Raw genomic sequence first — 17,354 nt, 5'->3', positions numbered from 1 at the left:
ATCCAGCCACATATTGTTCATCTGTTGATCTATTGTTTCATCTGCTTCCTTGCAGAGTCTACATTTCGGATCTGTTGTCGACTTTTCAGTTTTGGCTTTGATGGCATTGGTTCTAATGGCTTGTTCTTGGGCTGCCAGAATCAGGCCATATGATGATGATGATGATGATGATGATGATGATGATGATTATTGCTATTATTATTTTATTGTATGACACAGCAAACAAGATAGATATGCTGGATTTCAATTCACAAAATCACAAGTCGAACACTTCCCAAGTGTCTAGGACTGTGTGATGTATTTTCGGATGATGCGTGCAGATCCCAGCAGGGTGGCCTTTTGCAGTTGGCAGATCGTAATTTTGTCAATGTCTATTGTTTCCAAATGCCGGCTGAGATCTTTTGGCACGGCACCCAATGTGCCGATCACCACTGGGACCACCTGCACTGGTTTCTGACAGAGTCTTTGAAGTTCAGTCTTGAGGTCCTGATAGTGGCTGAGTTTTCCCTGTTGTTTTTCGTCAATGCGACTGTCACCTGGGATGGCGACATCAATGATCCAAACCTTTTTCTTCTCCACAACTGTGATGTCTGGTGTGTTGTGTTCCAGAACTTTGTCAGTCTGGATCTGGAAGTCCCACAGTATCTTTGCGTGCTCATTTTCCAGTACTTTTGCAGGTTTGTGATCCCACCAGTTCTTTGCTGCTGGGAGGTGGGACTTGAGGCGTATGTTCCAATGAATCATGTGGACCACATAGTTGTGCCTCTGTTTGTAGTCTGTCTGTGCAATTTTCTTACAGCAGCTGAGGATATGGTCAATGGTTTCGTCAGTTTCCTTGCACAGTCTGCATTTTGGGTCATCAGCTGATTTTTCGATCTTGGCCTTAATTGCCTTTGTTCTGATGTCTTGCTCCTGGGCTGCAAGGATCAGGCCTTCTGTCTCCTTCTTCAGGGTCCCATTCGTGAGCCAGAGCCAGGTCTTCTCCTTATCAGCTTTTCCTTCAATTTTGTCAAGGAACTTTCCATGCAATGTTTTGTTGTGCCAGCTTCTCAGCTCTAGTTTGCAGTGCGGTTTTCTTGTATTGGTTTTTGTCTGCTGTGCTTTGAGGAGTTTCTGATTTTTGACTTCAATCAAAGCAGGTTCTTCACTTTGCTTGACATATTCTGCCAGGGCATGTTCTTCTTCTTTGACTGCTTGTTTTACTTGTGAGAGTCCTCTGCCCCCTGATCTTCTAGGCAGTTTCGGAAGTCCCACCGTAACTTTGCGTGCTCATTTTCCATTACCTTTGTAGGTTTGTGATCCCACCAGTTCTTTACTTGTTGAGTTTGTGATAGCTATTGCATGATGTTCTGGTATACTTGTGCGATTTGAATGTTGAACTTGTGTAATTTGAATGTAGGATTTTGAAAGACTGTAGTTTAATCTATGGAAACTCACCAGATGACCTTGGGCAAGTCATGCGCTTCGGGTTAAATTAATGCAATGGAAAACCTTCTCTACAGAAATCTTGCCAATAAAACCCTATGATGGGATGAGATGAAGTTGACCGAAAGACATGGAACAACAAAGCGGTTACTGAGGTGTGTTTAGGGTCTGCTGACAAATCCAAGTGGTTTGGCAGATGACCAGAAGCGTCTGCGCACTAGCTAAAAACAGAAGGCAAGTGTTTGGTGAAGGATCTAGTGGGCTTCATAAGGAGGACAGGTGTTCATAACCAAACCATGGTGTTGAAAGCTTGTCAGTGGAATCCAAGGGAAGATTAGCACAGGCTTTATACGCAGGACAATATGTGTTCTGCTCACTCCTTTTCAATGAAAGTGTGAGATTCTGCTCCTCAAAAAGGCCACACAGAGCTCAGAGATTGTTTATTATTGGCAGTTCAGTCATTATTTTCAAACATTTAAACAACAAAACTATTAGAACATGGAAAGTGTTAGGATTTTCTCTGGGTGTTAGGAAAAACTAACCCAAAAGCACTCAAAATATGCAGAGACAGGATACTTATAGTTGAGCATTCAGCTCACAGCAAGCAGAGTGTAAAGTGCCATGTGGCTGTAAAGAATTTAGAGCTTAGGAGGCAAACGTTTATTTACAAATTGATATTTTGGGAGATATGAGGGCATTGGTGGGCATCATGATTAATTATGGAGATTCAAATAATAATAATACTGAAAGGACGCCAATAATAACATTGTTGTAATGTGACATCAGGGAGCTTCCTGTGGCGAAGTGTGTTAAAGTGCTGAGCTGCTGAACTTGCAGACCGAAAGGTCCCAGGTTCAAATCCCGGGAGCAGAGTGAGCGCCGGCTGTTAGCTCCAGCTTCTGCCAGCCTAGCAGTTCGAAAACATGCAAATGTGAGTAGATCAATAGGTACCGCTCTGATGGGAAGGTAATGGCGTTCTATGCAATCATGCCGGCTACATGACCTTGGAGGTGTCTATGGACAACGCCGGCTCTTCGGCTTAGAAATGGAGATGAGCACCAACCCCCAGAGTCGGACACGACTGGATTTAACCTTTACCTTTACTAATGTGACTTCAGGTCATCTGTTATTTATGACCATTCTAAGGTGAACTTATCATCAGTTTTCTTCATAGGATTGATTCAGAGGAGGTTGTGATTGCCTTCTTACAAGGCCGAGATAGTAAAACTTGCCCAAGGTCAGCTAATTCCAGCGCTGGTTTCTCAATGTCCTAATCCAATGTTTAACGCTCTATTTGATTCTGCATCTCTTTCACATCATGGTGGCCTTTAGTTAATTCCAAACTAGATCCATTGAAGTATTGAATAATGAATCAATACACTAGTAAATCCCATTGATTTAATGGAGTGATTTCCAAAGTGGGCGCTACCGCCCCCTGGTGGGCGCTGCAGCGATCCAGGGGGGAGGTGATGGCACCTATTAGGACACGGGGGCGGGGCCAGGGGAGGGGCGGGGCCTCTTCCCAAGTGCCAGGGACAGGGCTGAGCACCTGAGGCGCCTGTTAGGACACAGGGGTGGAGCTAGAGGAGTGGGCGTGGCTTCTTCCTAAGAGTCTGAGACAGGACTGAGAATCTATACCTCTCCTGAGGCACTTGTTGGGACACAGAGGGTGGAGCTAGGGAAGGGGGCGGGGCCTCCTTCTAAGAGCCTGAGACAGGGCTGAGCCTCTATACCTCTCCTGAGAGGCCTTTTAGGACTGAAGGGCGGGGCTAGGGGAGGGGGCGGGGCCTCTTCCCAAGAGCACAAGATAGGACTGAGCCTCTGTATACCTCCCCTGAGGCACTTGTTAGAACACAGGGGCGGGGTATAGAGGTTCAGCCCCGTCAGGCACTTGGGAAGAGGCCCCGCCCCCTCCTCTAGCCCCGCCCCCCGTGTCCAGGACAAGGATAGAAGCTCAGCCCTGCCTCAGAGCTTGTAACTCCGCCCATCCCAGTCCTGGCTGCCCATTTGTGGCCCCGCCCACCTCCCCTCACAGCCCTGCATCTTGGACTAGGGGAGAGGCTCAGCCCCACTCCCTTGAGCAGGAGCCACGCCCACCCCTCTAAGCCACACCCCCCTTTCCAGGGGGCACTGAGTCATATTTTTTCTGGAAAGGCCAAATAAGTTTGGGAACCACTGATTTAATGAGTCAATCCTAGTTGTGCCTAGCAATATGTTTTGACCCATTACCTTTCTTGGAAACAATGATTCAGCCCATAGGGATGGAAAAATATTTTTAAAAAATACCCAAAAAAGTTTCTTATATGTTGAGAAATAATCCTGGATTGAAAATAATCTCCCTAGTTCGTGATACAGTAGAGTCTCACTTATCCAACACTCATTTATCCAACATTCTGGATTATCCAACGCATTTTTGTAGTCAATGTTTTCAAGATATCATGATATTTTGGTGCGAAATTCGTAAAAACAGTAATGTAGCATTACTGTGTCTTGAACTACTCTTTCTGCCAGATTTGTTGTATAACATGATGTTTTGGTGCTTAATTTGTAAAATCATAACTTAATTTGATGTTTAATAGGCTTCTCCTTAATCTCTCCTTATTATCCAACATATTCGCTTATCCAACATTCTGCCGGCCCGTTTATGTTGGATAAGTGAGACCCTACTATATATTCAGTGCAAATTTGCATGCACAGCCTTTTTTTGCAGAGAAAACATTTTTCTGCACAGAAAATATTTCTCTGCAGAACGTGAAATTTGCTCTTGCTTCTGGTCCTTTTTCATTTTGATGCAGGCTTCCATCAATATAAATGTCTCTTTTTAGAACAAATAAACAAGGTGAGCATGTGATAGCAGGGCACTAGAGGATAGGAAATGCCGGTCCATCATGCAGAAGCTTGTCAAAAAATATCTAGCAGTCTAGCTGAGATTGCTCTCTCCTTCACCATCTGGTGCCAAGGTCTTTTCTTTAGCCACCCATCCCATCCGAGGTCATTGAGGAAACCACCTTCAGCTTCATAGAAAGTCATCGTTTTGGTCCCACCAGAGAGGTGGCCTGCAATAGTTGTCAATGCCACTGGAATTCATGAACTGTGGTGACCAACTAACTTTTCAATCAGATTTTCTTATTCAATAACTGCGACTCAAGATCAATATTTAAGGCCGAGTGGAAATGGAGAGAGGTTAAGGCTTTCACTTTCATTAGTGTTTATAATGATAAGTTAAGATATATTATGGGCGTAAGGAAGGTCACTTTTAGAGAAAGCTTTTAGAGGAAAATCTACGGCTCTTTTCTGACTCATCCCGAGCTTGGGTTCTTGAACCCTGCAGAACGTTTCAGGCGATGTCTGGTGAATCATAGCAGCTGATTCATGAGCTGGCTTCCAGCAAAGATCTCCATTGTTTCAAAGCTGGTTTGATGCTTAAAGGCACTACTAGAATTGTCCCCTGAACACGTGACCCTAGACAATCACCTCTTTCAAAGGCACATTTCAGGATTATCCCAAGGTCTGAGATTTACAGACTGAGACACAGGGGCAGTCCCAGATGCTGTCTTGAAGTGTTGTGTGTCAAGTGCCAACAACAGAGATTATTGTTTACATGCACACATATAAACAATAATCTCTGTTGTTGGCACTTGACACACAACACTTCAAGACAGCATCTAACCTGAAGAGGTATTTTTTTCATGGACACCAACCCTTCACATTTGCAGGTTTAACTTTGTGGATTTGACTGTTTGTGGATTTGATTATTATGACCTCTAGAAACGTGTATGTTCTCCCATGTGATTCTGTGGTCAACATCTGCCAGGGGTTGACCAGAAAGAACCACTTGAAGACCTAGAGATGATCTCAAGACCATAGGTAAGCAAGGACACCTCATAAGACCATCAGTAAGGAAAGGGACCCTCAAAGACCATCTAGATGATCTCCTAAGGCCATTAGAAGACCATAGATAAGGAAAGGGACCCTCAAAGACCATCTAGATGGTTTCATAAGACCATAGTTAAGGAAAGGGGCCCCCAAAGGCCATCAAGACAATTTCATAAAACCATAGATAAGGAATGGGACCCTCAAAGGCCATCTAGATGGTCTCATATGACTATAGGTAAGGAACATGACCTCCAAAACCGTCTAGATGGTCTCATAAGGCCATAGCTAAGCAAAGAGACCTCCAAAGACCATCTAGATGGTCTCATAAGACCATCAGTAAGGAAAAGGATCCTCAAAGACCATCTAGATGATGTCCTAAGGCTATCAGAAGACCATAGATAAGGAAAGTGACCCTCAACGACCATCTAGATGGTTTCATAAGACCATAGTTAAGGAAGGGGGCCCCCAAAGGCCATCAAGACAATCTCATAAAACCATAGATAAGGAAATGGACTCTCAAAGGCCATCTAGATGGTCTCATATGACCATAGATAAGGAAGGTGACCTCCAAAAGCCATCTAGATGCTCTCATAAGGCCGTAGCTAAGTAAAGGGACCTCCAAAGACCAAGTAATTTAGGTCAACCCTAAATCTAAAGTTTAGTACAGGGGCCAGTTAAATGACCTTTGGGGGCCGAATCCAGCCCACGGGCCTTAGTTTGGGGACCTCTGACCTAGACCTAGATATTCTATATCATTTCATACAACTTTAAAGTCAACTCCAAGTTGACCATAATGTTATCCTGGTGGGCTTGGAGATTCCTAGAGAATTCTCTCAGATTAAAAATAGCAAATTCCCTCTGTCTTTCTGCCCCTATCCTCTGTGAACGTGAAGAGCTACTGTAGTCAAAATGCCATGAGGCAACATGAATGACACACTGACCAAAAAAAAGACTGATTCATACATGCCTCATCACTTGTCTTTTTACTTTTCTGATGCAGTTTGCAAGAAGGGAGAGAGATATGTGTGTGTCATAGTAACAGGAATGAGGATAGTCACAGTTAGGAAGAAATCAGAGCAAAACGGCAAGTTATGAGACTGCCACCAAGAAGCCAGGAGCAGTTGTTCACGCCCTTGAGTCCTTGTCCCCGTGGGCTCTTCTTGTGATGGCAGCAGAGAAACAAATTACAGAGAACAGTAATAAGTCTAGGAGATATATAATGTGTTACGTACTGAAGGGCAATGCTCCAGGCACAGGTCCGGAACAATTACTAGAGTCATACATTCAGGCAAGTGAAAGCAAAGTTGAGAAAGTCTGGCTATAAACGGCAGTGAGTGGGTGCTATTTTCCCCTGGCATGCCCACAATTGGGAAAACTATTAGAAAATGAAATGGGTGGATCCAGATTGTTCTGAATGGTTTCTCATATCTCAACACATGGAGGAAAGCAAACAGACTTGCTAAAGCAGGTTCCTTCTTTCTACTTCTTTTAGAATCAAGTTAGTGTAATGGAATTTGGACAACAGTGATCTTCTAATCCATCTGTATGGATGACAATGGTTTTCTAGTCAATTGTATGGACAACAATTGTCTTCTAGTCCATCCATATGGATAACAATGATTTTCTAGTACATCCATATGGACAACAATTGTCTTCTAGTTTATCCTTATGGATAACAACAATCTTCTCATCCATATGTATGCATAACGATGCTCTTCTAGTCCATCCATATAGACAACAATTGTCTTCTAGTTTATCCGTAGGGATAACAATGAACTTCTCATCTATATGTAGGCATTACAATGGTCTTCTAGTACATCCATATAGACAACAATTGTCTTCTAGTTTATCCATATGGATAACCATGATCTTCTCATCCATATGTATGCAGAACAATGGTCTAGTTCATCCGTATGGACAACAATTGTCTTCTAGTTCACCCATATGGATAACATTTGTCTTCTAGTTTATCCTTATGGATAACAATGATCTTCTCATCCATATGTATGCATAACAATGGTCTAGTTCATCCGTATGGACAACAATTGTCTTCTAGTTCACCCATATGGATAACATTTGTCTTCTAGTTTATCCTTATGGATAACAATGATCTTCTCATCCATATGTATGCATAACAATGGTCTTCTAGTCCATCCATATAGACAATTGTCTTCTAGTTTATCTGTATGGATAGAATTGATCTTCTCATCCATCTGTATGCATAACAATGGTCTTCTAGTCCATCCATATAGACAACAATTTTCTTCTAGTTCACCCGTATGGATAACAATTGTCTTCTAGTTTATCCTTATGGATAACAATGATCTTCTCATCCATCTGTATGCATAACAATGGTCTTCTAGTTCATCCGTAAGGACAACAATTGTCTTCTAGTCTATCTGTATAGATAACAATGATCTTCTCATCCATATGTATGCATAACAATGGTCTTCTAGTTCATCCGCATGGACAACAATTGTCTTCTATTCTATCTGTATAGATAACAATGATCTTTCATCCATATGTATGCATAACAACTGTCTTCTAGTCCATTCATATAGACAACAATTGTCTTCTAGTTTATTTGTATGGATAACAATGATCTTCTCATCCATCTGTATGCATAACAATGGTCTTCTAGTCCATCCATATGAACAACAATTGTCTTCTAGTTTATCCATATGGATAACAATTGTCTTCTAGTTTATCCTTATGGATAACAATGATCTTTTCATCCATCTGTATGCATAACAATGGTCTTCTAGTTCATCCGTATGGAAAACAATTGTCTTCTAGTCTATCTGTATGGACAACAATTGTCTTCTAGTCTATATGTACAGATAACAATGATCTTCTCGTCCATCTGTATGGATAACAGTGGTCTTCTAGTCCATCCGTATGGACAACAATTCTCTTCTAATCTATCTGTATGAACTGATAATAGGATTTTGCATCAACACAGTGCCAGCATTGTGCAATTGTGCCAAGTTGTGAAAGATGTAGTTCCAGTAATGGTATGCTTCTGTTTGCTTAAACAATGTGATTGTGATGGAATTACAGGCTTATGTGATAAAGTCCTATATTTCTGAGGAAGGAACTGGCAAAACTACATCTGGACATTCCTTGCCTAAGAAAATCATCTGAAATCCACAAGGTCTCCATAATTGATAGGGAACTTGAAGGCATATACCCATACCAAGAAACGTAATCCATGTTCATCATAAACATTCAGGATATCTTCTTGGTGTTTCTCCTTTCTGCAGCAGTCATCATCGTGAGGATTCTGGGAATGCCTGAAGAAATAGAAGAAAGCAATGGGTCTTTTGTACTCTTTCCTTAAGAACATCTGATATTCAGTTATTTGCTGCCTTAACAACAGTCCTATTAAAACATAAGGACCTTTGTAATAAGGGATCATGCCAAATGGGTTTGTTTCACTGGGATGGGGCATAACTGAATTATCTTCAGTCTGGATGATAGTCTAACTCCATTTCTGAAATGATAAATCTTGGTGCAATGGGAACAAATGCAGCATTCCTTTTCCTGGCTTTGGTACATAGCACATCAAACCCGGATGACTATTTGAAGTGAAAAATTCATCAAAGGAAGCCAGAAGATGGTTATGACTGGCTAGTTAGAAGAAACTAATTTCCTTGTTAATTTCCCCTCTGATTTCAACATACATGAAGCCTTTGCAAACATCTTGAAGAGTCTGCAACCCAAAGGAAAAAAAATACAAACAAATTCCGATGCACAGTGTACATGTCTTATTTGTAGTGCAAAAGCAACAACAAGAACAATGAAAGAACAATACAATATTTAAAAATAAAAACAATTTTAACCCAACATACATTTAGCAGGATTTCAATGGGAAGTGTGCTCCTGCTTCTGGCCAGTGAGATAGTGAAGTTAATTAGGATTGTTGTTGTTGTTGTTGTTGTTGTTGTTGTTGTTGTTGTTGTGTGCCTTCAAGTCATTTCAGACTTCGGGCGAGCCTAAGTCTAAAATGTATTTATTTATTATTTATTTATTTACCACATTTATTTACTACATTTGTATCACACCCTCCTCACCCCAAAGGGGACTCAGAGTGGCTTACAAATTATATATACATACAATATATTATATTTATTTATTTATTATTTATTTACAGCATTTATATTCCGCCCTTCTCACCCCGAAGGGGACTCAGGGCGGATCACATTACACATATAGGCAAACATTCAATGCCTTTTAACATAGACAAACATAGGCTCCGAGCGGGCCTCGAACTCATGACCTCCTGGTCAGAGTGATTCATTGCAGTGATTCATTGCAGCTGCTCTCCAGACTGCGCCACAGCCCGAGCCCTTATATTATTAGCATAGCACAATATTAGCATTATATATTACTATATTGAACTATACCACTATACTGTAAAATTATTAGTAATATTATATGTAATATAGAATATATAATTAATATTATTATATGGTATTATTATTAGTGTTATATTGTATTACATTATAATATTATTATCAATATTATATGTATATACAATGTATTATATTATAAAACTGATGGTGGGGGCCAGGTAAATGACCTCGGAGGGCCGCATCCGGCCCCCGGGCCTTAGTTTGGGGACCCCTGATATAGAGGATGGCGGAGACCAAAAGAAACATTGTTTTATGCTAAGAGCAAATAGTTTAGCAAGGAGACATCTACACTGAGAAATTAATGCAGTTTGATAACACTTTAACTGCCATAGCTCAATGCTATTCAATCCTTGGATCTGTAGTTTGGTGAGGCACCAAGTAAAACTGCAATTGCCATAATTTCACAGTTAAAGTGGTGTCAAGCTGCATTAATTTCACAATGTAGATGTACCCTGGGATGTTATTGCTGTTTGTCAACTAGAGACAACACATTGAATCTACGGAACCTATAGTGTTATCTGATCGTTTCATTGATCTGCTTTAGTTGAGATCAGTATTGGGCATGAAATAGTTCCACAGAACTACGTGCTTCGTTGAGGACCAGCAACTTGATATGATTTCCTTCAGCTTGTTTACGAGAGGGATATTTTACAACCAGTTGAGCTTTTCACTGCTCTCTAGATTTGAACTTGGAAGCGAGGAGAAATGTGAGAATAATGGTTCTACAGCGTGTTAGCAGAAGATGAATATATTTGCATTTAGATGGCTTTCAAAAAGATAGTATCTCTCCATAACAAGCTGTTCTCCAGCTCGGTGTTTGCTTTCTACTTTTTTGTGAGCTCCGGGGAAGTGACATGAATAGGCTCCTTAAACAAACGACAGGGCAAGAGTTGATACACTTTTAGACCTTGTAATTTTTTTATAAGGGGTTACAAATGACTTCTTCAAATGCACTCCAGCGCCGGCACAGGAAACCACTGACTCTTCTCATTGCTGCCCTATGAGGCTCTCATCCTTATATTTACTATATCATGTCCATTCTCTCCAAGCACACTGCCAGGACACAATGTCAATTTTCTTTTTACATTCAGCACTACAACGTGTACATTTATCAACGATGGCAGAAACAATGGGACTGTGGACCTGCTCTAGGTTTCAGTCCAAACTTTAAAGTGGTTCTCCAAAAAGCTGATCTGTTTACAAAACTATACATCCACTAGCTGTGCCCTGCCACGTGTTGCTGTGGCCAATTGGAATTGCAGTGAATAGCCTCGCTGCTTGAAAGCCTGGCTGTTTTCTACATAGGGTATCCTTGCTAGGCCATGTTGAATGAGATGAAGTAGCCTCGTGGTTTCCAAAGTCTGGCTTTGAAGCTGCAAGGCTGTTCAGTGTTAATCAAGATGGGCCACAAAGGGGTTGATATATGTGTGGAATAATGTGCAGTGTGGTAGAAAGAACTGTTGTCTGGTTGAGGCAGGTGTTGCCACGGATCTCCTTGATTAGCATTGAATAGGCATGAAGCTTCAAGGTCTGCCTGGTTAGTACTTAGGACAATCCTTTACTGGGACGTGTTAGCTGGGTGTGATTATTTAAGTTGTTTAGCATTGAATGGTCTTGTAGCTTCCAAACCTGGCTACTTCCTGCGTGAGGGAATCCTTTGTTGGGAGGTGTTAGCTGTTCCTGGTTGTTTCCTGTGTGGAATTCCCCTGTGTTCTGAGTGTTGTTGTTTATTTAGTGTCCTGATTTTAGAGATTATATTGTTGTGTATTATTTTTAGAGCACAGTAATTATTATACATTATACTAGCTGTGCCTGGCCATGCATTGCTGTGGCGTTGTCTGGTGGTGTTGGTGAGAAATTGTTGAGGTAGTGGTGGTATTGAATGTCTGTTGTATGGTTGTCTTTATGTTTAGTATGCACACTGAAGTGGATTATATGGCAGTGTGGAGTCAAGACAATCCAGTTCAAAGCAGATAATATAAGATTCTAAATGGGTTATATAGCTGTGTGGAAGGGCCTTGAGTCTACACTGCCATATAATCCAGTTAAAATCTGATAATCTGTGGAAGAGGCCTAAGTGAGGCCTAACTGTGCCTGTCCCCTGGGCTGAGTAGGTTGCTAGGAGACCAAGTGGGCGGAGCTTAGCCTTCAAACTGGCAGCAATTGGATAAAAACTATTATTCCTCTCCCTGTAATTAGGACTTTTTTTTTTCCTTTTTGTTGTATCAACCTAGAGGCGTGGATGATGGGTTGTGTTGTCAAATTCCGAGGTTGGGGGGCCTGTAGTTTTGTTGTTTTGTCCGCTGCCCTGATGCCATCACTCTTTTATATATATAGATTGATAATGTTATATGATTTGCCAGGAACAGGATTATATGAGACCCCTTCTACACAAGGGTTTAAAATTCACGCTGAAGTTGTGTTTTTGTTTTTGTTCTTTGCTGTGGCCTAGGAGGCAGCCTGGCTTTGAAGCTGCAAGGCTGTTTAGTGTCAATCAAGGTGGGTCACAAAGGGGTGCATTCTGGTTTTTGGGGGTTTTTTGGCCCCATAGAGGTTAGGGATGTGTAGTTTGTTTGTAAGAACGTAGAGACGTGGATGAGGGATTGTGTTGTCAATTTTCTGGGTTGGGGGGCCTTTAGTTTTGTTGTTTTGCCCGGTGGAGCGATGCCATTCTCCTTTTATATATATAGACTAGGTGTGCCCGGCCACGCGTTGCTGTGGCAAAGTGGTGGTGGTATTGGTTAAAAAATGTGTAATTTTTATTTGACGTTATTTGTATTTTTTTATAAATTTTATTGTAAGTTATCTTTTTATTATATTTTATTATTTTCTTGTATTATTTTTAGTTATTTTCTGTTATAGTATTTTATTGTATTAATTTTTTAGTGTTTTTTATTATTTTTTATTGGGTTTCTAGGAGACCAAGTTGGAGGAGCTTAGCCTTCTAACTGGCAGCAATTGGATAAAAACAATTATCCCTCTCTCTCTAATTAGGACTTTATTTTTCTTTTCTTTTTGTTGTATCAACCTAGAGCCGTGGATGATGGGCTGTGTTATCAAATTTAGATGTTGGGGGGGCCTGTAGTTTTGTTGTTTTGTGGGTTGCCGTGATGCTATCACTCTTTTATATATAGAGATGATCCTCCAGAAGGGCAGAAATGCTTCTGTTTGCAGGATCCTCACTTCTGGCTTGGCCCGAACCCACTTCTGCCCAGCGGATCCTTTTCCTTGGTCTGTTATCACTCCTTCCCAGCCCAGGATCTGGCAGACTGCCTTGATATTTGTGCACTGGCTTTGTTCTGGTTTATATAGTGGGTGAATGAGGTTGAGGCATGGAGACGAACGCCAGGCCAAGTCAATTGCTAATGCAGTGATAATGAAAGGTTTCTATCGCATTGGGTCTTTTGTCAATTTAAACTTCTTTTCGGGTGCGAGTGGGTGGACAGGGCGAATGGAGATTTAATGACGATTGTGAAGGAAGCTGATCTACGATATGCAGCGGAAGGCTCCTTTATCTAATTTTGCATGTCCAAAGCCAGCTTCAAAGATCACAAAGCTGGGCATTCCCAGAAAAGGGGTTTTTTTTAACACTACAATGCCCAGAACCCTCTGGCTTTCAATGAATCAAACCCAGTTAAGTTCTGGCTAGTAACCAGCTGCTATAAATCACTACTGACCGAGAGGTCATGAGTTCGAAGCCCGGGTCGGGTTAAGCCTCTGACCATTAATAGCCCCGAAAGACAGTTGCACCTGTCAATTAGGGAAATTTAGGTACACTTTATGCGGGAGGCTAATTTACAACACCATAAAACTGCCAGCAAAACACGAGGAAAGGAATGAGGAAGTACAGCCACTACTGGACGGCGAAGCAACAGCTCCCCCTGTGGCCGGAATCGTGAAGCTGGAAAAATGTTAAAAATGCCTCTGAGTCTGTCTAATGTATGTTGTTTGTCTGTTGGCATTGAATGTTTGCCATATATGTGTTCATTGTAATCCGCCCTGAGTCCCCTTCGGGGTGAGAAAGAAGGGCGGAATATAAATACTGTAAATAAATAAATGAATACCTCGCCCTGGATCCCATGATGTTTCTCACCAAAGGACAAAAAGCACGAGACTTAAAGTTGCTTGAATATCCCGATTCTGGCCAAAAGATGCAGATATTCGCATCACTGTGTGTCTCTGCACTCAGAAAATATGAGATTCTTCATGTTGGTTTCTACCCTATGATTTTGTTCCCGGGTGACAAATGTCAGTTCTTCATTGGTTCTATCATAAAAACATGGAGAAAGTTTATTAAACTGCAAAAATTTTGTTATTAAAAGAGATACATTGTTAAACTGGTAGTTTTTTTTTTAATCATGTCAAAGCAACTTGAAAACACATTGCAAGTTGCTTCTGGTGTGAGAGAATTGGCTGTCTATAAAGATGTTTGGTAAAACATCAGCACTTTTTGGCAGAGAAGATTCAAGACCTTGTAGAACTATAACTCCCTTGGTTCATGAGCCATGGCCATTCAAGTACAGTAGAGTCTCACTTATCCAAGCTAAACGGGCCGGCAGAAGCTTGGATAAGCAAATATCTTGGATAATAAGGAGGGATTAAGGAAAAGCCTATTAAACATCAAATTAGGTTATGATTTATTTATTTATTTATTTATTTACAGTATTTATATTCCGCCCTTCTTTCTCACCCCAAAGGGGACTCAGGGCGGATTACAATGAACACATATATGGCAAACATTCAATGCCAACAGACAAACAACATGCATTAGACAGACTCAGAGGCATTTTTAACATTTTTTCCAGCTTCACGATTCCGGCCACAGGGGGAGCTGTTGCTTCTCCGTCCAGAAGTGGCTATACTTCCTCATTCCTTTCCTCGTGTTTTGCTGGCAGTTTTATGGTGTTGTAAATTAGCCTCCCGCATAAAGCGTCCCTAAATTTCCCTAATTGACAGGTGCAACTGTCTTTCGGGGCTGCATAGGTCAACAGCAAGCCGGGGCTATTAATGGTCGGAGGCTTAGCCCGACCCGGGCTTCGAACTCATGACCTCTCGGTCAGTAGTGATTTATAGCAGCTGGTTACTAGCCAGCTGCGCCACAGCCCGGCCCCATTTTACAAATTAAGCACCAAAACATTATGGTATACACAGAGCCGGCTCTAGGTGTTTTTCAAGTGTAGGCGAACAGAATTTGCCCCCCCCCCCCCAAAACCAATAACTGAAAAATAAAAGCGTTGGATAAGTGAAAATGTTGGATAATAAGGAGGGATTAAGGAAAAGCCTATTAAACATCAAACTACATTAAGATTTTACAAATTAAGCACCAAAACATCATGTTTTACAAGAAATCAACAGAAAAAGCAGTCTCAACTGCGCCCCTTATGTTTTGCGCCCCAAGCAACCGCTTAATTCACCTCATTGTTGGACCGGCTCTAGGTATACAACAAATTTGACAGAAAAAGTAGTTCAATACGCAGGAATGTTATGTTGTAATTACTGTATTTACTAATTTAGCACCAAAATATCATGATATATTGAAAACATTGACTACAAAAATGGCTTGGATAATCCAGAAACTTGGATAAGCGAGGCTTGGATAAGTGAGACTCTACTGTAATGTCAAACTGCATTAATTCAATGGAATTATTTTTTTAGAAGACACAGAGACAAATGCTTTACAAACCATGATATGACAGCGAAGTACTCAATTATATATGAAAAGGGAAATATATGTTTAAAACCCTTTAAATTGTTACCGGTTGTTTCCTGAGCGGCAGAGATGTCCAATAACCTCCGCAGCCATGCTTCAGTTCATTCTGTCAGAATGCGTTATCTTTGCCAATGCAACGTGGCCTGCATTTCCTTCGCCGGGCTCGACAACACATGTACCTTGTAAAGTAGCAAAGTGGTCAGGAGTGGTTGGAGAAAACAAAACCATTCTCTTGCTGTTTTAATGTCCCCCCCCTCTTTTTCATGTCGACCCTTTTCTTCTTGACCCAATGGAAAATTCACAAATCTAGATGCTATTAATGTCTAAAATTCAAGAATTGGTGGAAGAAACTTGCAATTCCTTAGTGCCATCAATGAACCTGAGTCCATAGAGCAGGGGTCCCCAAACTAAGGCCCGGGGGCCGGATGCGGCCCTCCAAGATCATTTACCTGGCCCCCGCCCTCAGTTTTATAATATAATATTTTTATATCAGTTTTAATGATATAATATGTTGTATTTACATATAATATTGATAATAATCTTATGTTATACAATATAATACTAATAGTAATACCATATAATAATATTAATTATATGTTTTATATTACATATTACAGTAGAGTCTCACTTATCCAACATAAACGGGCCGGCAGAACGTTGGATAAGCGAATATGTTGGATAATAAGGAGAGATTAAGGAGAAGCCTATTAAATACCAAATTAGGTTATGATTTTACAAATTAAGCACCAAAACATCATGTTATACAACAAATTGGACAGAAAAAGTAGTTCAATACGCAGTAATGTTATGTTGTAATTACTGTATTTACAAAATTAGCACCAAAATATCACGTTATATTGAAAACATTGACTACAAAAATGCATTGGATAATCCAGAATGTTGGATAAGCGAGTGTTGGATAAGTGAGACTCTACTGTATATAATAGTATAGTGGTATAGTTCAATATAGTAATATATAATGCTAATATTGTGTTATGCTAATAATATAATATATTGTATGTACATACAGCTGCTCTGAGTTCCCTTCGGGGTGAGAAGGGTGGGATATAAATGTAGTAAATAAATGCAGTAAATAAATAAATAATTTTAGACTTAGGCTCGGCCAAAGTCTGACATGACTTGAAGACACACAACAACAACAACAACAACAACAACAACAACAACAACAACAACAACAATCCTAATTAACTTGACTATCTCATTGGCCAGTAGCAGGCCCACACTTTCCATTGAAATCCTAATAGGTTTATGTTGGTTAAAATTGTTTTCATTTTTAAATATTGTATTCTATTGTTGTTGTTGTTGCACTACAAATAAGACATGTGCAGTTTGCATAGGAATTTGTTTGTATTTTTTTTTTCAAATGATAATTCGGCCCCTCAACAGTCTGAAGGATTGTGGACTGGCCCTCGGCTTAAAAAGTTTGGGGACCCCTGGGCTAAATGACCCAAGGGGTCTCTTCTTCTCTTAAAACCCCTATTATTATTATTATTATTATTATTATTATTATTATTATTATTATTATTATTATCGTTGACACAACGACATTGTACGACACAGCAAACAAGATAGATATGCTGGATTTCATTTCACAAAATCACAAGCCGAACACTTCCCAAGTGTCTAGGACTGTGTGATGGATTTTCGGATGATGCGTGCAGATCCCAGTAGGGTGGCCTTTTGCAGTTGGCAGATCGTAATTTTGTCAATGTCTCTTGTTTCCAAATGCCGGCTGAGATCTTTGGGCATGGCACCCAGTGTGCCCATCACCACCGGGACCACCTGCACTGGTTTATTATTATTATTATAAATATTATTATTATTATTATTTTATTATGACACAGCAAACAAGATAGATATGCTGGATTTCGTTTCACAAAATCACAAGTCGAACGCTTCCCAAACGT

At 40.6% G+C, this 17,354-nt stretch overlaps 1 protein-coding gene and 1 long non-coding RNA gene across 4 annotated transcripts in view; one reads left to right on the top strand and one right to left on the bottom strand.

Annotated features, from left to right (window-relative positions):
* Positions 1 to 17,354, top strand: part of fgf13 (fibroblast growth factor 13) — a 267,783-nt gene that overhangs the window by 86,852 nt on the left and 163,577 nt on the right. The window lies entirely within an intron of this gene.
* On the bottom strand, positions 6,268 to 15,618 carry LOC134294052 (uncharacterized). The gene is made up of 2 exons (XR_010001037.1): positions 15,473 to 15,618; positions 6,268 to 8,594 (listed from the first exon to the last, which is right to left on the bottom strand). It is a non-coding gene; the product is annotated as an uncharacterized LOC134294052 (long non-coding RNA).

The sequence above is a fragment of the Anolis carolinensis genome, unplaced genomic scaffold (genome assembly GCF_035594765.1).
Source record: "Anolis carolinensis isolate JA03-04 unplaced genomic scaffold, rAnoCar3.1.pri scaffold_12, whole genome shotgun sequence".
In the NCBI taxonomy this organism is placed as follows: Eukaryota; Metazoa; Chordata; class Lepidosauria; order Squamata; family Dactyloidae; genus Anolis; species Anolis carolinensis.
The sequence above is the reverse complement of the archived record's forward strand: the minus strand, read 5'-3'. Positions and strand labels throughout refer to the sequence as shown.